The 25,472-nt window shown below is 40.7% G+C and overlaps 1 protein-coding gene across 5 annotated transcripts in view; it reads right to left on the bottom strand.

The window, feature by feature from the left end:
• TAB3 (TGF-beta activated kinase 1 (MAP3K7) binding protein 3) overlaps nucleotides 1-25,163 on the bottom strand; it is an 88,501-nt gene extending 63,338 nt beyond the window's left edge. For 4 of the 5 annotated variants that reach the window (XR_008418309.1, XR_008418308.1, XM_019419760.2 and 1 more), the window contains exon 1: nucleotides 25,002-25,163. The gene's annotated coding sequence lies outside the window, so the exon portion shown is untranslated. Of the gene's footprint in view, nucleotides 1-3,627; nucleotides 3,717-25,001 lie in introns of those variants that run through there. The other variant, XM_053891731.1, reaches the window with a different exon arrangement.
• Nucleotides 25,164-25,472: the final 309 nt, after the last annotated feature.

Raw genomic sequence — 25,472 nt, 5'->3', positions numbered from 1 at the left:
ATGGGCAGAAGACCTAAATGGACATTTTTCCAAAGATGACATACAAATGGCCAACAGACACATGAAAAGATGCTCAATTATCAGGGAAATGCAAATCAAAATAACAATGAGATACCATTTCACGCCTACGAGAAAGGCTATTATCAAAAAGACAAGGGGTGCCTGGGTGGATTAGTCAGTTAAGCATCTGACTCTGGATTTCAGGTCAGTCAGGTCATGACCTCATGGTGGTGAGATCAAGCTCCACATCAGGATCCGGGCTGATGTGCAGCCTGGTTAAGATTCTCAGTCTCCCTCTCCCTCTGCCCCTCCCTTGCTAAAGAGCGCAGGTGCTCTCAAAAAAAAAGAGAGAGAGACAGACAGACAAGAAATAACAAAAGCTGGCAAGGATGTGGAGAAAAGGGAAACTTCATGAACTGTTGGTGGAAATGTAAACAGGGATAGCCACTGTGGAAAGCGGTATGGAGTCTCCCCCCAAAAATTAAAACTAAAAATAGTATACAATACAGTAATTCCACTACCAGGCACTTACCCAAAGAAAATTGAAAACACTAATCCAAAAAGATATGCACCCTTATGTTTACTGCAGCATGATTTATAATAGCCAAGATATGGAAGCAACCCAAGTGTCCATCCAGAGATGAATGAATGGAGAAGATATGGTATGTATATATGTGTGTGTGTGTGTGTGTGTGTGTGTGTGTGTGTGTGTGTGTGTGTAATACTACTCAAACATAAAAAAAAAAAAAAAGGTATCCTACCATTTGAGACAACATGGATGGGGACCTAGAAGGCATTTTACTAAGTGAAATAAGTCCAAGAAAGACAAATACCATAGGATTTCACTTACATATGGAATCTAAAAAGCAAAACAAACAATAAAGCACTCTTAAATAAAGAGAACTGCTGGTTGCCACAAGGGAGGTGGGTGGGGAAATGGGTGAAACAAAGGTGATTAAGATGTGCAATCTTCTAATTGTAAAACAAATAAATCACTGAAATGAAAAGTAATGCAGGGAATAGAACCAGTACTATTGTGATCATGTTCTTTGGTGACAGATGGTGACTATACTTGCGGTGAGCACAGAGTAACGTACAGAATTGCTGAATCAATGTTATACACCTGAAACTAACATAATGTTATACACTAATTAAACTTCATTTTAAAAAAGGAGAAGAAAACAGTCTTCAGTTCCCCAACAGGCAATATTAACAACTCAAGAACTGACTAGATATTGCAGGTTAACCAAGGAGCCTTAGTGAATGAGGGAAAAATTCTCCCACAGAGAAAGATTTCAGCGAATAATGGCAGAAGCGAGCAAATTAGCACAATCACAATTTTGTAACTTTTTTTATTTTTAAGTAAACTCTAGCCCCAATGTGGAACTCGAATTCACGACCCCACGATCAAAAGTCTCATGCTCAACCAGCCAGGCACCCCTCACTTTTGAAAATTTTCATTAAATAATCCTTGCAATGGTAATCGGTAGATGGTAAAAGAATTCGGTAAAAAGTGGGGCTTCATGAAAGGATCAGGAGGTTATCACCTGAGCCCTCTGACAAATCAAACTATACAAAAACACTTGTTAGGGAACTGGGGAAACTCGAACATGGACTAAGTATGGTATGAGCTATTAAGAAATCATTCTTGGGGCACCTGGCTGGCTCAGTCGGCTGAGCATCTATCTGACTTGGTGTCAGCTCGGGTCCTGTTCTCACAGTTCCTGGGACAGAGCCCCGAGTCAGGCTATGCACTAACAGGCGAGCCAGCTTGGGATTCTCTCTCTTTCTCTCTCTGCCCCTCTCCCACTCAGGAGTGCATGCAAGTGCAAGCTCTCTCTTTCAAAATAAGTAGTTAAAAACAAAAAAGACATCCTTATCAGGTGTGTTGTGTATGCTAGTGCATTGCGGTAATACAGAACAACGTGTCGTTTTATAGACACATTTAGGAATAAAACAATATCTCGGACGTGGTATAAATTCTCAGCGAAAGAGACATTTGGAAATGTTCACAAATAAAAAAGTAAAAATAAAAGCACTTAACTAATAGTCACTACAGAGTCCTTTAAGGAGAAAACATCAATGAACTCAAATTAATATTTAAAAGATCATTTTCATTATTTAGTAAAGAGATTGTAGAATAAGAAGCTAGAGATATAAAACTAATGCAAGGGTTCTTAAGGCAATCCTGAGATAAAACCCTTAAAAAGCCAACACCATTATATTTAAGTATCAACTTAATAATCCTGTCAGTAATTATAATTATCAATATTAACATTTATAATTGATTATAATATTAAACATGTTAACTTAAGCACTTATTGAATTATTATATGCCAGGCTCTGCAATAAGCAATGAAGCAAGACTATGGCACCCATGCCCTGTTTTAAAGCTTCCACTTGCGCTGGTAAAAAAAATAACATACTCCATACCCCGGTTGAGGTAAAGCAAGTTTACTGAAGAAAAATAACCAAAGTAGACAAGAGAAAAGATACAGGATTTAAAAAAGAAAAGGAAAGAATGCCAATACTCTGATGAGGATATTCAAGAGATAACAGCACGGGTCGCAGTTCTATCAACAGTTTAAAGCACGACAGGTTTGTCAGTGGGACAAGAGGGGACACTAACGAATGAACTTCCGAAAAAAGAATCCTCAGGGATTAAAAGTAACTAGTTCTTGAAAGACAATGGAGTAATACTGAATGTGAGGAGGCCACATCCTCATACCCTGAAATCCGTAGTAACTGAACACCATACTGACTGACTACTCCCAGTAAACAAGGGCATTTGACCTTCACAGACCTAACTGTTCAAAGTTACCGTAACAAGGACAGGGCATGTGGAATGCAAGCACCACGTAGAAGCAGAAGCACCACCATATTTCTGGTGACGCACGGACTGCAAAACGGGTCCAAGGCAGAAAAGCTTCTTGTTCTCCCAAAGGTTCAGATGGTCAGAGCAAACAAGATTTTGGCTAGGATCTTCATCAAGGGTGATTACAGAAGGAAAAGAAGCCTCACAGAAGATACCCAGTAAGGGAGTTAGAGGGTTTGAGTTTAGCCACATGAATGACAAGGATGGCAAATGTGTTGGAGAGAAAGGAGGTATCTTTTTTGAAACTGGAAAAACTGAGGCACGTCTAAAGACACGGGAAAGAGACTGCTGGTACACGTGGGGATGCAAAAGGACTAGCGACAAAGCAAGCTTTCCAAAAGGACAGAGGAGTTGGCAAATTCCAGAGCCAGTGGAATCATGAACTAGAAATGGGGGCGAGGGGGGGTTACTGAGGATGGGATATGAAGGAGTAATCTCCCCATTGTCCCAATCTTTAGGACACGAGTCACGAAGTCACTGTATCATTTAGTTTACAGGAAGAAGAAAGCAGAACATGACAAAACTGGGACATCAGTGAGTATGCACAGGCAAGTGTTAACTGGTCACAAGAGGTAAAAAATGCCCACGTGGTCCCAGACAAAGAACATATGCCATTAGCCAGGTGTGGGGCCACAACAAGTCACTTAACTTCCCTTAGGCTTTGTTTCCTATTTTTTTGCTTAAAACTGCCTAACCATCGCACCTCACAAGGCTCCCGTGGAAATTACACAAAGAAGGAAAATGGTTCTCACCTGTAAAGAACCACATTCATTCCCAAGGCTGTCTGAGAGCTCTCACAGGACAGCAAAGAGGAATCTCAGCAGAAATATATCCGTGTTTCCTATTTCAAAAGGACAGATACGTATTATACCTACAAACAGGTCAACTATTACAGATGTAACGATGGTACAAGCACGGCTGGGAAAGCTTTCTTTTACGTGACAGAAAAAAATTAGCTGATACTGTGCAACCCAATAGCCATTAAGAGGGATTTCATGTTCCAAGAGTAACTCTAGACACTATTTTTTTTTTTTAATATTTATTTTGAGGGGCACCTGGGTGGCTCAGTCGGTTAAGCGGCCGACTTCGGCTCAGGTCACGATCTCACACCTCGAAGGCCCCTGAGTTTGAGCCCCATGTCAGGTTCCGTGCTGACAGCTCGGGGCCCGGAGCCTGCTTCCGATTCTGTGTCTCCCTCTCTCTCTGCCCCTCCTCTGCTCACGCTCTGTCTCTCTCTCAAAGTAAATATATATATATTTTTAACGTTTATTTATTTTTCAGAGAGAGAGAAAGAGGAAAGACAGAGCGCGAGCAGGGGAGGGGCAGAGAGAGAGGGAGACACAGCCTCGGAAGTAGGCCCCAGGCTCTGAGCTGTCAGCTCACCGCCCGACGTGGGGCTCAAACTCACGAACCGTGAGACCGTGACCTGAGCCGAGGTCGGACACTCAACCTACCGAGTCACCCAGGCGCCCCCCTCCAGACACTATTTTTAGCTGAAACTTAAAATACAACAAATCTGTCCATTGTCAGGATCTAGAAACTGCCTAAGGTTGAAGAGACTTAAAATGCTGCTGAGTATTGTTATAATTTTAGATTTATACACACTCATAGAACAGAATATACACTTTGAACACAAATCTACAAAATTAGCCAAGTGAGTACAATTCCGTAAAACAAAACTTAAAGAGAACTAGCGGCTGAGTCTGAAGTCTTAGAGAAGCACGTCCAAAGCGTACTCTGCCATGAAGAGCCAACAGGACTTCCTCTCTCAGTTACAGCACATTAGGGGATTTGAACCAACCTGCCTGCCGAAGACCTATAAATAGAGCTGCACAAAATGTAAGAAACGACTATCTTAAAGGACTGAAGAGCCAACAGGATAGTGCTTTCAGATGGATTAGAGGACCAGAAAATTCAGAGAGGTGACCCCAACAATCCGAAAGAAACCAGAAGCTAAACTGCATCGGACAGCCTGACAGGCTTTAAGGGACAAAAGGAAAATCCTCCCCCCAGCTTCAGGTTAGGAACCTGAAGATCAGCACCTTAGAAGTAAGGGTGAACCAGAAATGAATCAGTCCATACACTGAATGCACTCTGGCTTTGAGTCATCTGGTTGGCCCAGAAAAACCTTGACAGAGATTAGACTAAGTAATCCTGGATTCCCTCAAGCAGATGCCACAAAAATAAATCCTTTCTGGAAGATATCGTCCTTGGTGACAAATAATTTGTCAAATAACTCTTCAAATCCAATGCCCAGCATACAATTAAAGACAACAGAGCACTTGAGGAGACAAGAAAACAGGATCAAAAGCCATAGAAAGAGCAAACAACAAAAAGAGATTCACAGGAACTCCAGATACTGGAATTACCAAACAGAAAATTTTTTTTTTTCAAACAAAATTTTAAATTACAATTTAATCTCAGTAATCAACTAAAAAACCACAGTAAGTGACATAATCGATTTTTAAAAGACGCAAAAAAGTTACTGAAAAATCCAAAAACTAAAATTAAGAATCCAAGAAAGAGGTTTAACAGTCAGTGAGAGAGTAAATCAGACAGTGGAGACAGTACCTCAAAGGATAGATTGGTGGGGAAAAAGCTCAGAATGAAGGGAGGGTAACAAACATGAAGATACGGTAGAAGGTCCACCATACAACACAGTTAACTGGAATCCAGAAGAAGAGGTAGTATGGGGCGCAAGCAATATATAGCTAAAATCTTCCAATAATGATGAATAATGTCAAACCACAAACTTAAGACTCTCGATGAATTCCTAGCAGACAACCAACAAAGAAACACTTAAAACTGTCCTGTGGGGTGGGGTGGGGGGAATTACTTTCTTTCTTTTTTTTTTTTTTTTAATGTTTATTTTTCAGAGAGAGAGAGAGAGAGAGAGAGCGCGTGCGCATGCGAGCAGCGGAGGGGCAGAACAAGAGAGGGACACAGAACCCGAAGCAGGCTCCAGGCTCTGAGCTGTCAGTACATAGCCCAACGCGGGGCTCAAACTCATAAGCCGTGAGATCATGACCTGCGCTTAACCAACTGAGCCACCCAGGCACCCCAAGATAGCTTAGTTTGCAACAATATAAATCAAAGCTAATAAAACAATCTCTAAGGAGCAGAAAGAAAAACTGCCAACCTAGTATTCCAGTGCAGAGAAAATATCCACCAAAAATGGAAATGAAGGGGCTCCTAGGTGGCTCAGTCCGTTGTGTTCAACTCTTGATTTCGGCTCCGGTCATGATCTCACAGTGTGTGGGTTCCAGCCCTGCATCAGGCCCTGTGCTGACTGTGCAGAGCCTGGTGGGGATTCTTGCTCTTTCTCTCTCTGCACCACCCCACCCCCCATCAAAACAAATAAACATTAAAGAAATGGAAATGAAGTATATTCTCAAATAAGAACGAAGTTCACTTCCAGCAAACCCCACTCAGAAATCACAAAGCAAAAGAAAACTGATCCAAATTGGAAGCTCAGAGATGCAGAAAAGAATGAAGAACCATGCAAGTGTTAAGGAAATGGGTTTAAAATCTAACGGAACACTGTATAAAATACTGTCTTGTGGAGTTTAAAATGCATATAGAAACTTAACTCCAAACTCATTATGTATATTAAATATGTATGCCTTTTGTAAAAAAAAATTTACAGAAAATGAAATTACAGGACAAAGCATGTATGTCAGGAGGTGGTTAAATGGAACTAAGGAGTTTTAATGTTCTTGCTTCAACCAAGAGGAAAGTGAAAGTATCACTTACCACTAGACTTTGATAAATCAAATACACATGCTGTACATGCTGGGGTAATCACAAAAAGAATTAAAATAAATATGTGGTATTTGAACCAATAATGGAAAAACTGATACAAAAATAACGGAAGAGAAAAAGAAATACAGAACAGGTAAACTGGAATGTTCAGAAATGCTGGAAGTAATCTCAAAATAACAGTAATCATATTAAATGTGAATCAATTAAATGTTCAAAAAAAAAAAAAAAAGAAAGAAAGATTATCAGACTGGATTTAAAAAAATCCCTACAAATAGAGGTTGTTTTCAAGAGAGTCATCTAAAATATAACACAAAAAGATTAAAAGGAAAAGGAAAGAAAAATACATCATGCAAACATGAGCCACAATAAAGATGGAACAGCTAAATTAGTTTCAGACACCAAACAGACATCAAAGAAAAAGCATCCCTATAGTTAAAAGAGTCACTTCAAAAATGATAAAATGTTGGGGCGCCTGGGTGGCTCAGTCGGTTAAGCATCCGACTTCAGCTCAGGTCACGATCTCGCGGTCCGTGAGTTCAAGCCCCGCGTCGGGCTCTGTGCTGACAGCTCGGAGCATGGAGCCTGTTTCAGATTCTGTGTCTCCCTCTCTCTGACCCTCCCATGTTCATGCTCTGTCTCTCTCTGTCTCAAAAATAAATAAACGTTAAAAAAAAAAAAAAGAAGTTATCTAAGGAAAATGTGATAAAGCCAGAAACCAAATACAAAATATGGATACTTAGAAAATTCTCATTATTACTAGAATTTAAGAAATATTTTTAAAAAATATTTATTTATTTTGAGAAAGAGAGAGAACACGTGTGGGGAAGGGGTAGAGAGAGAAGGAAACAGAATTGCAAGCAGGCTCTGCGCTGACAGCACAGAACCCAACACAGGGCTCGATCTCACAAACTGTGAAATCATGACCCGAGCTGAAATCAAGGGTCAGATGCTTAACTGACTGAGCCACCCACACGGCCCAAGAAGTACAGTTTTCAATAACTCGCTGATCAAAGAAGAAACTGCAATGGAAATTAGAAAATGATGTGAAATAATGAAAATATTACCTATCAAAAATTATGGGATTCAGGCAGAGCAATACTTGAACATGAAATGATAGTTTTAAATCCCTGTGTTGGAAATTAGGTTGCGAATTAATACCTAACTACCACTGTTAAGCAGTAAGAAAAGCAAAATAAACCCTAAAGAAGTAAAAGGAAATAGTGGACATAAAAGCAGATATTAACAAAATATAGTGTTTTTTTGGGAAAATTACTATTAATTGCTAAACCTCCCCATGCAAATTATTTTTAAAAAGCAGGAAAAGATACACTTACTCAGTAGTAAGAATGAAAAATGCCCGAGAGATGAAAATATACATTTGGACAAAAAAAACTTGTACATGAATGTTCATGACAGCATTATTCTTGATGGCCAAAAAGTAAAAACCACCCAAATGTCCATCAACTGATGAATGAATAAAATGATATATCCACCCAGTGTACTATTTTCTCGCAATAAAAATATAAAACTGACACATGCTACAATACAGATGAACCTCGGCATTATGCTCAGTGAAAGAAGCCGGTCACAAAGTAGCACATATTGTATGATTCCATTTATATGAAGATTTCAGAAGAAATAAATCTATAGGGGGCAAAAAAGATTTGTAATTACCTAGGACTGATGAGGAGGGAAGGGGCTGGGGGATAATAGGGAATGAATGCTAATGTTCTAAAATTGCTTATGATGATGGTGGACAACCGTGTGAATGTATTAAAAACCACTACAATGTATGTTCAAGTCTATTTAAAAAAAATAAAAAATAAAAGGGAGGTTTATCACTAAGCCATCCGTACACATTAAATGATAAAAGAGTATAACCGTAATGCCAATACATTTGGAACTTCAGCTAAAACAAATTTTAATAAATATATGAGATTTGCCAAATGGTTATAAGAAGAAATAAAGCCATATTAAGCATCTTTTCCCAACTACAATTGTATGAAACTAGAAACCAACTGCAAGAACAAAAACAGCAAATTCACAAATACTGAAGTAATGTGTCAACAAAGAACTCAAAAGAGAAAAAAAAAAATACTATGAGACAGCTATCTACGCATTTAATGCAATCCCTACCAAAATTACCACCAGCATTTTTCACAGAGCTAGAACAACCCACCCTAAAATTTGTATGGAATCACAAAAGACCCCAAATTGCCAAAGCAATGTTCAAAAAGCAAAGCAAAGCTAGAGGCATCACAACTCCGGACTTCAAGCTGTATTACAAAGCTATAGTCATCAAGTCAGTATGGTACTGACACAAAACAGACACATAGATCCATGTAACAGAATAGAAAACCCAGAAATGAACCCCCAATTATACAATTAGTCTTCAACAAAACAAGAAAGAATACCCAATGGGAATAAGACAGTCTCTTCAACAACTGGTGGTGGGAAAAGTGGACAGCAACATGCAGAGGAACGAAACTAGACCACTTTCTGACACCATACACAAAAATGAATTCGAAATGGATAAAAAACCTAAACATGAGACCTGAAACGACAAAAATCCTAGAAAAGAACACAAGCAGTAACTTCTTTGACATCAGCCACAGTTAACTTCTTTCTAGATATGTCTGAGGAAGGGAAACAAAAGCCAAAGACAACTCTGGTGACTGTATCAAAACAAAAACTTCTGCACAGCAAAGAAAACAATAAAACTAAAAGGCAACCTACTGAATGGGAGAAAACATTTGCAAATGATGTACCTGATAAAGGGTTAGTATCCAAAATATAACTTATAAAACTCAACATCTGGAACACCTGGGTGGCTCGGGTGGTTAAACGTCCAACTCTTGGTTTCAGCTCAGGTCATGATCTCACAGTCTGAGGGTCTGAGCCCCATTTCAGGCTCTGCACTGGTGGTGCGGAGCCTGCTTGGGATTCTCTCTCTCTCTGCCCTTCACCCAGATGCATGTGCTCTCTCAAAATAAACTAAAAAAACAAAAACAAAAAACCCCTCAATACTCAAGGGGCAACTGGGTGGCTCGGTCAGTTGACTGTCTGACTCTTAACCTCAGCTCAGGTCATAATCTCACAGGTCCTGGGATGGAGCCCCGTGCTGGGCTCTGAACTGAATGCACAGAGCCTGCTTGGGATTTTCTCTCTCCCCCTCTCTCTGCCCCCTCCCCTGCTCATGCTCAGTCTCGCACTCTCTCTCAAACATTAAAAAAAAAAAAAAAACAACCCTCAAAAACGAATAATCCAATTAAAAAACAGGCAGAAGACACGAATACACATTTTTCCAAAGTAGACATACAGATGGCAAAAGACACATGAAAAGATGCTCAACATGACTGATCATCAGAGAAATGCAAATTAAAACTACAATGACGTATCACTTCACACCTGTCAGAATGGCTAAACTCAACAATACAAGAAACAACAGGTGTTGGCAAGAATGAAAAGAAAGGGGAACCCTCTTGCACTGTTGGTGGGAATGGAAACCCGGACAGCCACCCTGGAAAATAGTATGGAACTTCCTGGAATATATAATGAAATATTACTCAGCCATTAAAAAAAAAAAAAAAAAAAAAAAAAAAAAAAGAATGAAATCTTGCCATTTGCAACGACATGGGTGGAGCTAGAGAATATTATGCTAAGCTAAATAAATCAGAGAAAGACAAACAGCTTATGATTTCACTCATGTGGAATTCAAGAAACAAATGAGCAAAGGAAAAAAAAGAAGAGAGAGAGGCAAACCAAGAAGCAGACTCTTAATCATAGAGAACAAACTGATGATTACCAGAGGGGAGGTGGATGGAAGGGTGGGTGAAATTGGTGGCGGAGATTAAGCAGGGCACTTGTGATGAGCATCAGGTGACGCATGGAAGTGTTGACCTATATTGTACACCTGAAATTAATACTACAGTGTATGTTAACTAGAATTTAAATAAAAAACCTTTTTTAAAAAGTACCTTGTCAAATGAAAATGTAAAATACAATATACCAAGATTTATGCAATGCAGCAAAAGCAGTTCTAACAGAAAAGTTCAAAGCAACAAATACCTATATATATTTTTAAAAAAGAGAAAAGGAAAGGAAAGGAAAGGAAAGGAAAGGAAAGGAAAGGAAAGGAAAAGAAAAGAAAAGAAAAAAGCTCTCAAACAGCTTAACATATCTCAAGGAACTGGGACAGGGTGGGGGCAAGTCCACACTCAGGACAATGAAGGATAACAAAGAACAAACCAGAAACACGTGAAATAAAGACAAAAGAAACAACAGTAAAGATCAATAAAACTAAGAGCTGGTTCTGCGGAAAAAAATAGAGAACCGTTAGCTAGACTCAACAACAATAAAAAGAGGGCTCAAATACATAAAAATAGAAATCAAAGAATACATTACAACAGATACCACAGAAATACAAAGGATCATAAGAGACCACAATGAACAATTACATGCAAACAACCTGAAAAACCTAGACAAAATGGATAAATTCCTAGAAACATGCAACCTTGTAAGACTGAATCATGAAAGAATAGAATAAATAAGTGGAACAATTACTAGGAAGATTGAATTGATAATCAAAAACCTCCCAATGAGCAAAACGCCAGGACAGACAGTGACACTAGTGAATTCTACCATTCAAAGAATACCAATCATTCTCAAACTCTTGCCCCCAAAATAGAACACTTCCAGACTCATTTTACAAGGCCAGCATTATTCTGATACCAAAACTAGACAAGGACACCACAACTGAATAAAACTATAAGCCAGTATTATTGACGAACATAGATGCAAAATCCTCAACAAAGTATTAACAAACCAAATTCAACAATACGTGAAAAAGACCATACACCAGAATCAATGGGATTTATTCCAGGCACACAAGAATGCAAATAAACCAACATTATATATCACATTAAGAAAATAAAGGATAAAAATCATATGATCATCCCAATAGGTGCAAAAAAAAAAATTCAACATCCTTTTATGATAAAAACTCTGAGCAAAGTGGGTATAAAGGGAACACACCTCAATATAACAAAGGACATGTATGACAAGCTCTCAGCTAATATCATACTCCAACGGTAAATAGCTCAAAGCTTCTCCTCTAAGATCAGGAACAACACAAGATGCCCACTCTCACCACTTTGATTCAACATAGTATCAGAAATCTTAGCAGAGCAATTAAGCAAGAAAAAAATAAGAAGCATTCAAATTGTTAAGGAAAAAGTAAAAACGTGTCACTATCTGCAGATGACATGATATTATGTAGAGAAAACCCTAAAGACTCCACCAAAAAATTGTTAGAACTAATGAATGAATTCAGTACTTGCAGAAAACAAAATCAATACACGGAAATCTGTTGCATTTCTATTAACTAATAACAAACTATAAGAGAAATTAAGAAAACAATCTGATTTACAATTACATCAAAAAGAATAAAACATGTAGGAAAAAATTTAAAGAGGTGAAAGACCTGCCTGTACACTGAAAATTATAAGACACTGATGAAAGAAAGGGAAGACACAAATAAACGGGAAGATATTCCACGCTCATAGATCGGAAGAATATTGTGAAAATGTCCATAACCATCCAAAGCAATCTACAGAGTCAATGCAATCCCTATCAAAATACCAATGGCAGTTTTCATACAAATAGAACAATCCTAAAATGTGTAGGACTGACCTCAAAAGGACCCCAAAATGGCCAAAGCAACCTTGAGAAAAAGGAACAAGGCTGAAGGCATCAAACTCCAGGATTTCAAGCTATATTACAAAGCTATAATCATCAAAACAGTATGGTATTGGCATAAAAACAAACACACAGACCAACAGAACAGACAGCTGAGAAATAAACTGAAGCATATATGGTCAATTAATTTATGACAAGGGAGCCAAGAACACACAGGGAAGGAAGGAGAGTCTCTTTGATAATCTCTTGGCAGGTTGCTTCAGATTCTGTCTCCCTCTCTCTGCCCCTTCCCTGCTCACACTCTGTCTCTCTCTCTCAAAAATAAACAAATATGAAAAGAAAAATTAAGAAAAGAAAAAAGAATGGGGCACCTGAGTGGCTCAGTCAGTTAAGTGTCCAACTTCAGCTCAGGTCATGATCCCACGGTTAGTGAGTTTGAGCCCCACATCGGGCTCTGCGCTAACAGCTCAGAGCCTGGAGACTGCTTCACATTCTGTGTCTCTGTCTCTCTCTGTCCCTCCCCCGCTCATGCTCTGTCTGTCTCTCTCTCTCTCAAAAATAAACACTTTTAAAAATTTTTAAAAATATAACGTCTGTCAGGAAAACTGGACAGCTACAGGCAAAGAATGAGACTGGATCACTATCTTACCCCATATGCAAAAATGAACTCAAAATGGATTAAAGACTTGAACATATAACACACGAAACCATAAAACTTCTAGAAGAGAACATAGGCAGTAATAAGCTTGACATCAGTCTTGGTGATGATTTTTCTCAATCTGGCTCCAAAAGCAAAGGCAACAAAAAGCAAAGCAAACAAGTGGGACTACACCTAACTAAAAGGCTGCTGCAGAGCAAAGGAAATCATCAACAAAAATGAAAAGACAACCTACTGAAAGGGAGAAAATATTTGCAAATCAGATCTCTGAGAAGAACTCCTCCAACTCAACAGTAAAAAAACAAACAACCTAATTTAAAAATGGGCAGAAGTTCTGAATAGTCAGTTTTCTAAACAAGGCATGCAGATGGCCAAAAGCTACATGAAAAGATGCTCAACATCACTAATGATCAGGGAAATGCAAATCAAAAGCACAATGAGGAGTACCAAGTTGGCTCAGTTGGTAGAGCACGTGGCTCTTGATCTCAGGGTCATGAGTTTGATACCCACATTGGGCACAGAGGTTACTTCAAAAAAAGAAAAAAGTGGAAAAAAACCCCACAATGAGATAACATCTCACACCTGTCACAATGCCTAATGTTGGGGTGTCTGGGTGGCTCAGTTGGTTAAGCATCCAACTCTTGATTTTGGCTTAGGTGATGATCTTGTGGTTCATGAGATCAAGTCCCATGTCAGGCTCTGGGCGCTGACAGCGCAGAGCCTGCTTGGGATTCTCTCTCTCTCTCTCTCTCTCTCTCTCTGGGCGCTGACAGCGCAGAGCCTGCTTGGGATTCTCTCTCTCTCTCTCTCTCTCTCTTTTTCAAAATAAATACTAAATAGGGGCGCCTGGGTGGCTCAGTCGGTTGGGCATTTGACTTCGACTCAGGTCATGATCTCACGGCTCCTGAGTTCAAGCCCCGCGTCGGGCTCTGCGCTGACAGCTCAGAGCCCGGAGCAAGCTTCAGATTCTGTGTCTCCCTCTCTCTGACCCTTCCCCGCTCATGCTCTGTCTCTCTCACTCTCAAAAATAAATAAATGTTAAAAAAAATTTTTTCAAAATAAATACTGAATAAATAAACATTAAAAAATAAAAAAAGAATGGCTAATATCAAAAAAAAAAAAAAAAAAAAAACAAGAAATAACAAGTGCTGGCAAGGATGTGGAGAAAATGGAACCCTATCTACTGTTGGTGGGAATGCAAATGGAGCAGCCACTATGGAAAAGAGGTTGGAGGTTTCTCAATAACTTAAAAATAGAACGATCATATGATCCAGCAATTCCACTTCTGGGTATTTACCCAAAAATAGAAAAAACACTAACTCCCGTATTCACTGCAGCATTATTTACAATAGCCAAGAAAGAAAGTAAAATACCATATGATCTCACTTATATGTAAAATCTTAAAAAAAAAACCAAAACTCAGTGATACAGAGAACAGATTAGATTAGAGGCTGCCACATACAGCAAGTAGAGGTAGGCAAATGGATGAAGGAGGTTAAAGGTACAAAATTCCAGTTATAAAATAAATGAGTCCTGGGGATGTAATGTACATCATGGCAACGATAGTTAATAATACAGTAATGTACACGTGAAAGTTACTAAGACTGTAAATCTGAAAAGTCTTCATCAAAAGTGGAGCACCTGGGTGGCTCAGTGAGTTACAATGTCCACTTCAACTCGGGTCATTATCTCATGGTTTGTGGGTTTGAGCCCCGCATCTGGCTCTGTGCTGACAGCTCGGAGCCTGGAGCCTGCTTCAGATTCCGTGTCTCCCTCTCACTCTGCACCTCCCCTGCCTGTGGCCTCAGTCAGTCTCTCTCTCTCAAAAATAAATAAAGATTTTTGAAAAAAAGTCTTCATCAAAAGAAAAAAATTAGAGTAATAACTATGTACGGTGACAGATGTTAGCTAAACTTATTGTGGTGAACATTTTGCAATATATACAAATATGGAATCATTGTGTTGTGGGCCTGGAACTAAACTGGTATGTTATACGGGGCGCCTGGATGGCTCAGTCGGTTAAGCGTCTGACTTTGGCACAGGTCATGTTCTCAGGGTTCGTGAGTTCAAGCCCCACACCGGGATCTCAGCTGACAGCTCAGAGCCTGGAGCCTGCTTCGGATTCTGGGTCTCCCTCTCTCTGCACCTCCCCCGCTCATGCAATGTCTCTCTCTCTCTCAAAAGTAAACATTAATTTTTTTTAATAAATAAGTAAATAAATAAATAACTGGTATGTTATAGGTTATGTTTATACCTCAATTAAAAAAAACAAAAAAACAAAAAAACCCTGAAGTATACTACTACTACTTTAAAAATTCAATCTGTACTTAAAACCTTTCTGACAAAGCAAACTCTAGGTCTAAATGGCTTCAGGACTCATTTCTATCATAACTTTAAAGAAGAAATAAAACCAATCTTATCACACTCTCTGAGAAGAAACAGTATACAACTATACACAATATATAAATAAGTCCCACATTCATAATGTTGCCCAAGAGTATACGAGGATTTCATTTATATGAAGCACAAAAGTAGGCAAAACTATATGATGTTAAATGTCAGGAAAATGGTGAAGGAAAGTAAAAGGTACAAACTTCCGGTTATTTAAAAAAAAAAAAAGTCAGGGAAATGACTGGGGGTGTAGGGTAGTAAGCGATCAGACAGGCACACATAGGAGCTTCTACATGACTGATAATGTTCACTTTCTTGATCTGGGACAAAAGTGTGCTCGGTAAAAATTCACTGAGCTGTTTACCACTGACATATGCTTTCTGCACATTTAGTGAACTTTTAATAAGTTCTTTTTTAAGTATGAAGGAGTACTTATTTTTCAAAATCTGTTAAAGGATGGGGGAGTAAAAAAGTCTGAAGTTCACTGCTTCAGGGCAAAGAAATCAAATAACTAACAAGAACTTAAAAAGCAGGTATCAGACAACATGCTAACTAGCAAAAAGTATTCACAGAGGTGCCAAACCAGCTAGGAACTCTCAAACTTACAGTAAAATTGGTTTGATACTACTCAAATCCAAAAAGATAAATTGATTTATATCTAGACTTAGTGAGTAGTATTGGTTCATACAGATCTAAGACAAGCCACTTGATATTTTTATTAAGTAAGAAGGTCTTTCAAATGTTAGAAATCAACTAACAGACTCACACCTATAGTCAAATCTCCTAATTTTATAAATGAAGAAAACAAACTCCTTTGAGTCGGGCGATTTGTCCAAGGTCATAAGCAGCTCTCCCTAAGTAAAAACAAAGTTATTTAATTAAGTTCATCACTCTCCCAATTTCTTTAAGTTCTAGAGGACTGCCACCCAGCAAGAGAATTTGTTTACTGGCAGTGTCCCTCAATAAGGCTATATTCAATTTAAACATTTTCAGCCAAGTGTTACCAACTCAAAATTAATTTCTGTGCCATCCAAGACTTATAGCCAAAAGCTATTTCTGGAGCAGAAAAGATAAGACTTTCTAAAAGTAAAGTTCACGATGTGCAACCAACCGATAACTTTCTGTTTACACTAAATAACTCTGTGTGGCATGCGTCGTCATTTACAATGACAATGGCACCTATAGCATAAAGTGTCCCTGAAAAAGACCAAAAGAACCAATAATGATCATAACCTGAAATCAGTACACAGTGGAAAAAAAAAAAGTGCTAAATCTGTGACAATACATTTTTGTACTAACTTAATATTCATTTTCTTATTAAATCAGTTTTAAAAAATTAACTTCTACAATTCATTCCAGTTAACTTCTATATCCAATATGAAGAAAGTATGCTTTCTATGTAACTTTAACATTTTTAAAATTTTTTTATTTTACAGAGAGAGAGAGAACATGAGCAGGGAGGGGCAGAGAAATAGAGAAAGAAAAAGAGAAAGAGAGAGAGAGAGAATTTCAACCAGGATCCTGACATGGGGTTCGATCCTACCACCTTGGGACGATGAGCCAAATTCAAGAGTTGGACGCTGAACCGAATGAACCACCGAGGCACCCCAACTTTAGCAGCTGGAAAAGAATGGCTTGTCATTGTGAAACTAACTCCATCAAAAGTGTACGCATACAACAACCCATTTAGTCCTGTAAAAACATATTTTTAAATTCTATACATGCTTTGGTCTCCACTCTATCTCCATAGCATTCTTTCCACTATCATCGGACTCTCTCTTTTTATTTCAAACTATAAAGTTCAGCACCAAGATGTATCCCTACACTTGCAATCCCCAGGGAAACGCCTGGCCTTCTAAAGATCTGCAGAAAACTTAATACACAACATGGTTTTAGGGCCACAGACACTTGTTCACTAAAGAATTGGGAGGTCTTAATGATATAAATACAAACATTAAAAGTGACTTAACAGGGGTGCCTGGGTGGCTCCGTTGGTTAAGCGGCCGACTTCGGCTCAGGTCATGATCTCGCGGTTTGTGAGTCTCAGCCCCACTTTGGGCTCTGTGCTGACAGCTCGGGGCCTGGAGCCTGCTTCGGATTCTGTGTCTCCTTCTCTCTCCTCCCCTCCCTAACTTGTGCTCTGTCTCTCTATGTCTCTCGAAAAATAAATAAATGTTAAAAAAAAAAAAAAAAAAAAAAAAAAAAAAGAAAGAAAAAGGAAAAAAAAAATCACTTAACAATTGGGGAGCCTGGGTGGCTCAGTCGGTTGAGCTTCCAGCTTCGGCTCAGGTCGTGATCTCGCAGTTCGTGGGTTCTCTCTCTCAAAAATAAACATTAAAAAAAAAAAAAAATTTCTAATGACTTAACAACTAATGCAACATGGTATCCTGGATTGGATCCTGGCACAGAAGAAGGACATTACTGGAAAAGCTAATGAAATCAAATAAAATTGCAGTTTAGTTGATAGAAATGTACCAATGTTAATGTCTTTAGTTTTGACAAATATACCATGGTTCCGTATACCTGGGTAAAAGGTATATGGAAACTCTGTGCCGTCTTTGCAACTTTTCCATAAATCTAAAGTTATTTCAAAATAAAAAGCTTACTGAAAAAGAAAATTTTGACAGCAAAAACTACTAAAAGTTGAGAAATTTTACATCAATTCTAATATCAAAATATCCAGTCAGTATCTTCACAAGACCTAAACAGGTGAGATGGGCACATTTATGAAAAAAGACTTTTTAAAAAAGTGTTACCTATTTTTCCAATATTACTAAATAAAGCCTGGAAAAGCTTCAAAGAAAAAAAAGATGCTTACATTAGGCAGGTATGAAAATGAAAAGCTATGAAACCATTTCTCAGTGGAAAAGGGGAACAATACTATTTAAGTATAGAAGACAGAGGCAGTGGACAGCCAAGCAGAGAGGGGTATTTTAGAGGCTGTAACACAGTAACACTTAATAATAAATATACGTGTAACATTACTTGTGCACTGGCCTATGGGCTAGCTGGTATTTTCAGTGCTTTATATATATTACCACGCCGAACCCTCCCAAGAACCTATAAGGTAGGCAGTACAGTACTAATAAGTACAATCTACAGATGAGAGAAGTTCTGTAAGTGAAGGAACAGAGGTTTGAGGGCAACCACTATACTAAACAGCCTTTTGAAGACCCACACCAGGAAAAAAGTTCGGCCTTCTAGAGACTAGGTCCCACTACTCACCCCGTCCTCTGCATCCACTAGAGAAGCAAGCTCTCTGCCCACGACTTGGGAGTCCTTGCTAGGATCCTGAAGGAATGTGACTCCCCCATCCCATCTTAAAGATTGTATTCATAATCTAACAGTACCTCCTGCACTCAATGCAGACTCTTGTTGAGACACTGTTCTACAAAGAAGTTAGTTTGTATACCACTATCAGTCTTCAAATTCAGATATGTGAGACTGGCCTGGGAATCTGAAGGCCTTACGTGACATTATTTCTGGACCATTTAGAAACTGAGGCTCCCTCCACACAGCATTTTGCCTTATAGGTGCCGAGATAATTAAATGAATTTTAATAAAAGACACTGCAGTTACTCACACAATCCAGTTTTGCTCATATATCAAGGCGGCACAGTTTCTTATACTTAACATAATAGGAATGGTGTTACTGAAAGAAATTAGCTCAACATTTTAGGCATTTCCTACACTACAGCCAATTTTGGATGTATCCAGCAGTTAATATGCTGCTCTCCCTGCCCCCCTCCATCAGCTTTGCGCTAAAAAGGACTACCCAGGGGCGCCTGGGTGGCTCAGTTGGTTGAGCATCCGACTCTTGACTTCAGCTCAAGTCTCATGTGACCCCAGGGACAGGGGATCCAGCGCTGCGTCAGGCTGCACACTGAGCATGGAGCCTGCTTAAGATTCTCTCTCTCTCTGCCTCTGCCCTTCTCCCATACTCACGCGCTCTCTCTCCCACTAAAAGAAACAAATAAGGGGCGCCTGGGTGGCTCAGTCTGTTGGGCGTCCGGCCTTGGCTCAGGTCATGATCTCATGGTCTGTGAGTTCGAGCCCCGCATCGGGCTCCGTGCTGACAGCTCCGAGCTCCGAGCTCCGAGCCCGGAGCCCGGAGCCCGCTTCCGATTCCGTCTCCCTCTCTCTCTGCCCCTCCCCTGCTCACACTGTCTCTCTCTCTCAAAAATAAATGAACATTAAAAAAATTTTTTTAACTTTATAAAATAAATGATTTTTAAAAATTACTACCAAATACACAAATGTTTTCTTTCTCTCTCTCTCCCTCTCCCTCACTCACCCACATCCAGCACAGAAGGGGTCTCATCTCAGAAGTTAGTAATAGCAGTAGCGACAATGATGATGACTGTGTACTACGAAAAACTGACTCTTCTTGAGTCTTTACCATTGCTAGTTATGTTGTAAATATGCACGATACATCCTCTGTCTGGCTCATTTCATCCTCACAAAAACCCTGTGAGGTAAATATTACACTACCCCAATTTCAAAAATGAGGAAACAGGTCAGTGATTAAGCAACTTGCCTAAGATCACAGAGCTAGTGTCAAAAGTAAGATTTGAACATTCGAGCATTTTACCCCAGAGATGTTTTTAACCACTGCGCTCTGGGTATAATTAAATAATTTGGCAAACTCTGAAATAAAGCGTGCTTACTCCATTTTTAAAACAAGAGTGATTTGGAGATTTGAAAAAAAAAAAAAAGAGAGAGAGAGAAAGAGACCTATCTTGCCTTTCAGTAGAAATACATCTTTCAACCAAGCCAAGACTGAACACATTTATACAGAACAAATTTAAAATGTATTCCGCTTTGCTTTTAACACTTCGAAATCTCTCACTTGTCCGAACAATGCAAACAGTGGTAACGGCATGTAATTCCAACAACAGACTAATAAAACTTTATTTTAAAACCTTCAGGTAAAACAAACACAGTCCCGGTTTACCATTAAGTAAATGGGTCTAAAATAACTTCTACAGTTCAAATACCCTTGAAAAGTTTCAAAACAGCAACAAGAGATAGTGGGAACAAGATACGCTTTTATGACAAAGCGAAACTCTGTTCTTTCCACAACACTGTAACATCTGCTTTGAGAACAAATATTAACCTGGGATAGACTGAACCACTATATTTCAAAACATGTGCCTGAATTCAAAACTGCTTCACTGACCATCTAAAAAGGCTATCTGTTTATCTCCCAGAAGAGCCACCTGATCCGCACAACACATCTAATTGTGGACGGCGAAAAGGTGTGCTCCATACCATCCCACTGAGTAATTAACAAAAAGCAAGCAACCCCCAACAACCTCTGGAGCACACACGGATTTCCTAAATCATCTACTTGAATCTCAGAACTTGACTTTCCAGCAAACAAAGGTCTTTGTGGCAGGATTCCAAACCAGTCCACAAAAACTAAAACACCCATAAGGTTACCGAAGTATAATAAAATACCAAACCTGCACGGGCAACGCTTCTCTGGGAAAACTCATTTTGCAATCGGCTTTAGAATAAAACCAACTACTCCTGCCCCACTCAGCCCTCCGGTAGCAACCAATTCTTCACCCCCCGCCCCAGGACCACAGGCCCAGGCTTCCACGATCAAGGCAGAGCAGGAGAAAAGGCAGGGAAGATGGCAGTTGGCAGTGCACGAGGCTTCCGAGTTAGGACAAAAAGGCAGAGCTGCGGCGGGAGGAGATCCTGGGATACGGAAGGGAGGACCTAGTTGGGAGAGCAGGATGAAGGGCGGGATGGCAGCAGAAAGGGGCAAGAGAAAAGTGTGAGGGTCAGGGTGGGTGACAGAAGAGGACAAGAGAGCAAGGCCCACTCCTGGAGCAGATGAGCTTTCACAAACTTTCCTTCTTCGTGCTTAAGAGAGGGAAGGAAAAGAAAAAGAGAAACGGTGGCAAAGATCTTGACACTGCCCCTCTCACTCTGGCTACTCTCACTCTCCTTTTCAATAAAGGATGGAGGAGGTTCGGTAAGGGGTCCTGTCCAGGTCCTCTTGATCCCATAGAGCACAGGGATTCGGAGAAGGGGAGTGGACCTAGAGGAGTTTTGTTTTCCTCCTTGTCAGCATCCACTCTGCCAACGACTTCAGGGACAATTAGAACCAAGGGGGCTAAGGGCTCCCAGGTACCAGCAGGAACAACTAGTAGTAAAAAGAGAGGAAGGAACCTAGGGAAATTTGGCACAGGAAGTGGGATGGTGGAGGAGGGCCAAATAAGTCAATAGAATTGCCAACGAATTAAACTATAATCACCGTTCTCAAATATTTAGGATTAATTCGTTTTGACAGTTTCCAGTATTTCATCAGGTCCATTCCACTTTTAAATAAACAAGTATTTGTGGCCATAGTAATAGATTGAGGTTTATTATGTGGACGATATGAAAATATACTTCGAAATACATATGAGATAATTTCCTGGTGCTTTTTTTTTGTACAGTGGCAATATAAATCATTTCAGAAAAGGCTTGTTTCCTGAGTGAGCATTCAGTTACTTTATCATTTGTCAACTTTTTCACCCCAATAGCCCAAATATCATGAGTAATTACCTTCACAAATAAGGAAGGATAGTTAACTCTTTCTTGGGAGTATAACTATAATGAAAAACTTGCTCATTCAGACCAAACACTGCCTGGCAGGACTGAAAGTTATTATTTCAAGCAAAGCTCCAAACCCATACACACAGATGCATCCTGAGGAGCACAGGACTTCAGACTCTACCACCAGCCTCTAATGCCCACGTTTCCATCAGACAAGGCTACTTAACCGCAGGTCCCCCCCAAACAAGTTACTTCTTAAAGGACGGCCCCGTAAATCCCAACTCCATAATCACATTCCCACGACTCCCAACCAGGGATAATTAATTCAAGAGGTAAACCTAACGAAATGACCTGCTGGAGGATGAGTGCCAGACACTTAGCATCCTCCTTCCCCCGTGTTATTTTAGCTGCTCCCCTTCCACTTGAAATCTCTCCTGAGCAGAGATAATGGCCAGGAGGCAAACTCAGCAGCACATCAAAGATGCAAGAACAGAGACCATCAGAGGACAAAAATGACCATCGGCCATGCACTGGCAAGATGTTCCTGCTGTTTCACCAACATCTCAGATACTGCTTGGGAACCGGGAAGATTTTTCACCCCCTAACCCCACAGAAGACCATACTGGATCCCAGAATAGCTGCCATATTTTCTGCAAACGACAAAGTGGATCCAAAACCTCTGGACTGGGGCGCCTGGGTGGCTCAGTCGGTTGAGCGTCCGACTTTGGCTCAGGTCATGATCTCACGGTCTGTGAGTTTGAGCCCCACGTCAGGCTCTGGGCTGAGAGCTCAGAGCCTGGAGCCTGCTTCAGATTCTGTGTCTCCCTCTCTCTCTGACCCTCCCCCGTTCATGCTCTGTCTCTCTCTGTCTCAAAAATAAACATTAAAAAAAAAATTTTTTTTAAACAAACAAAAAAACCCCACAAAACCTCTGGACTAAATTAAAGAGAAGAAAAACAGCGCCTGTTATCAGATACTCCACTTGTTGGAGAAGGTAGGTGGGTGGGTGCGTGTGTGTATATACCTCCAAGCTATGATAAAGCAAATTCAAACCCCTAGAAATAGTTGGTATTTTATTTTAGTAATGTAATTTGCAAAACTATGCAGGACCAGAATAAACGAAATACTTGATCTTTGAAGTATCCTGGCATGCTGAAACTAGAGGCAAAGTTACTGAAAACATCTGAATTTCACATAGGTCACTACCGGCTACTGGGAATCCTTACTGATCAGCAGACTTCTGTTAAAATGTTACCTCTGGCTAGAAAATGAACACGTCTGAAAAGAAGGGAAAAAAAAACCCAAAAACCTTGAGATTATCTTCAACCAAGAGCACTGAAATCTTTCAAGATTACCGACAGAACTGAAAGGTTTCTTTGTAGCAAAAATTTCCATTTCATGAAATTTTTATCACTTAGCACACACACTTATGCAGGGTATAGTAGAAAAAGCCCACATTCTAAAATCAGACACACATGAATGTGGGCTCTAGGTCTGCAATTTTCCAGCTATATAACCTCCTGAGGAAAATTACTGAAGAATACGAGAGGTTAGTGTGGTTATGTGTACAACAGGCATAACGTTACCTGCACAGGAGAGCTATAGGTAACCCACCAAACCCAGTGCCTGAATATACACAATACCAGCTTCCTTAGCTCCAACACACGCTGCACAGAATATGCCAATGAAAAATATACGTAACTGAGAAGACTGTGTCAAATCAACATGTGAAAGAAAATTCACAGTGACAGAACATAGATTATTATGTTCTGTCCAATATAAAGATGAAACTCATATATTTAATATTTATCTTCACGGAAGTCTTTTCCTTTGATTAAGCCAGTGGTAAGCAAATGGGGCTAGGGGACTAAAGTTGAAAAACTTCCTATGTGACACTGCTTGAAAATGTGTACGTGGATTTGCTTGCATTCTTCACATCATCACAAAATTTACCATGGGTGACGATGCCTTTAATAATACTGTTAAAAGCTAACCTCTCATCTCAAAAGCCTTTTCTTGATTGACACGTTTGTTTCTTCTTACAAACGTTCTGGTGTACGATTGCAAAACGTTTAGAAGGCAAAGAAAAAAATAAATCCCTTTATTCTCCTAAAATGAAAAAGTGAGAAGAAGCTAACTTTGTCAAATTGTTCTTCGTTCTCATTCATTCTTGTTCTTTCACAAACCAGAACTAAATAGATCGCATACCAAAATTATTGTCGGATTGACAAACGTCACTGAAGAACACAGGGAACTGACAACCCGTCTGGACCAAAGGTGACAAGTATTCTTAAGCAATTTCAATAAATTAAATTTCCGTAAAGACAAAAATGCTTTTTATCAACACTATGAACTTTTGACTTTATATGCAGCCTACTTGATAACCCACCTTATCCCTCATCCCAACGCCCCAAATCCTGTTTCTTACGCCCTTTTTAATGAGCTGGCACACAGGACTAAACTACACAACTCCAACCGGGAATAACTAATCTGTTGTCGGACCTCAGAGGACTGTTTGTGCGATCTTTGTTTTTTAAAACAAAACAAAACAAAACAAAACACGGACACCAGGTTTTCGCCTTACTCCACACCTGCCACCAATTGCAACCCCCCGTTTAGAACAATTACTATTACTACTAACCTTCCCCCACATCTCTCGAGAGCCTCAAGAGACTCAACCTTGATGCTGATTAGTCCTCATCGGCAAACGCCTTGCTGGGGCTTGAAGCCCGTCCACCGACGTTCACTCTCCGCAACGTCCAGGGTGCGGCGAGGAAGGACATCATCCCCTCTGCTTGGGGGGCGAAGGCCAAGCAAGGCCCCCGGCCACTCCCTCTCTCCTCGGCCTCCCAGGGCGTCTGGGGCGGGCGCGCCAGGCCCTGCGCAGACCTCCAGCAGCCCCGCAATTCCCGGTGTCCGCCGCAACCCCAGGCCGAGCCGAGCCCCCGGGACGCCCGCATTCGAGCGCACACCTAGCGCCCGGGCGCTGGGTCACCGAGACGACCCAGGGGCCACCCCCGACGCCCCGACTGGGACAGGTGCCGGGCCCTTCTTGGGGACACTCACCCGGCAGCCGCTGCTCCCTGTCTGCTGCTGCCGCTGCCTCGCCTTCTCGCCCGCCGCCTGCTCCCGCGGGGGGGTCCGGGCTGGCGCCGCCTCCCCGCCCGACCCCCCTCGGGTGCGCGCCGTGCGGGGCCCGGTCTGGTGAGAGCCGCCGCCGCCGCCGCCGCCGCCGCTGCCGCCGCCGCCCCCTTTCCTTCCCTCCCTCCTCCCTCCGTGCGTCCCTCCCACCGAGGCCCGCCTCGTATTTCCTGGATCCGGCCTCAGCGAGAGCTTGGCAAGCGAACCGCCGGCTTCAGGACTCTCGTCGGGTGCCGTCGCTCGCCAGACACAAAGATGGCGCCGCCGGGGACTGCCGAAGGCGATCTCGCGAGACTTCTCCTACAGCGACTGGAGAGCGGGGGCCCACAGGAAAGGTGGTCAATTAGGGCAGCCTCAGCTGCCCTCAGAGCAAACGCTCCTCCAAAGCGAAAATGG

The sequence above is a fragment of the Panthera pardus genome, unplaced genomic scaffold (assembly GCF_024362965.1).
Source record: "Panthera pardus isolate Hobbes unplaced genomic scaffold, ASM2436296v1 HiC_scaffold_27, whole genome shotgun sequence".
Classification (NCBI taxonomy): Eukaryota; Metazoa; Chordata; class Mammalia; order Carnivora; family Felidae; genus Panthera; species Panthera pardus.
The sequence above is the reverse complement of the archived record's forward strand: the minus strand, read 5'-3'. Positions and strand labels throughout refer to the sequence as shown.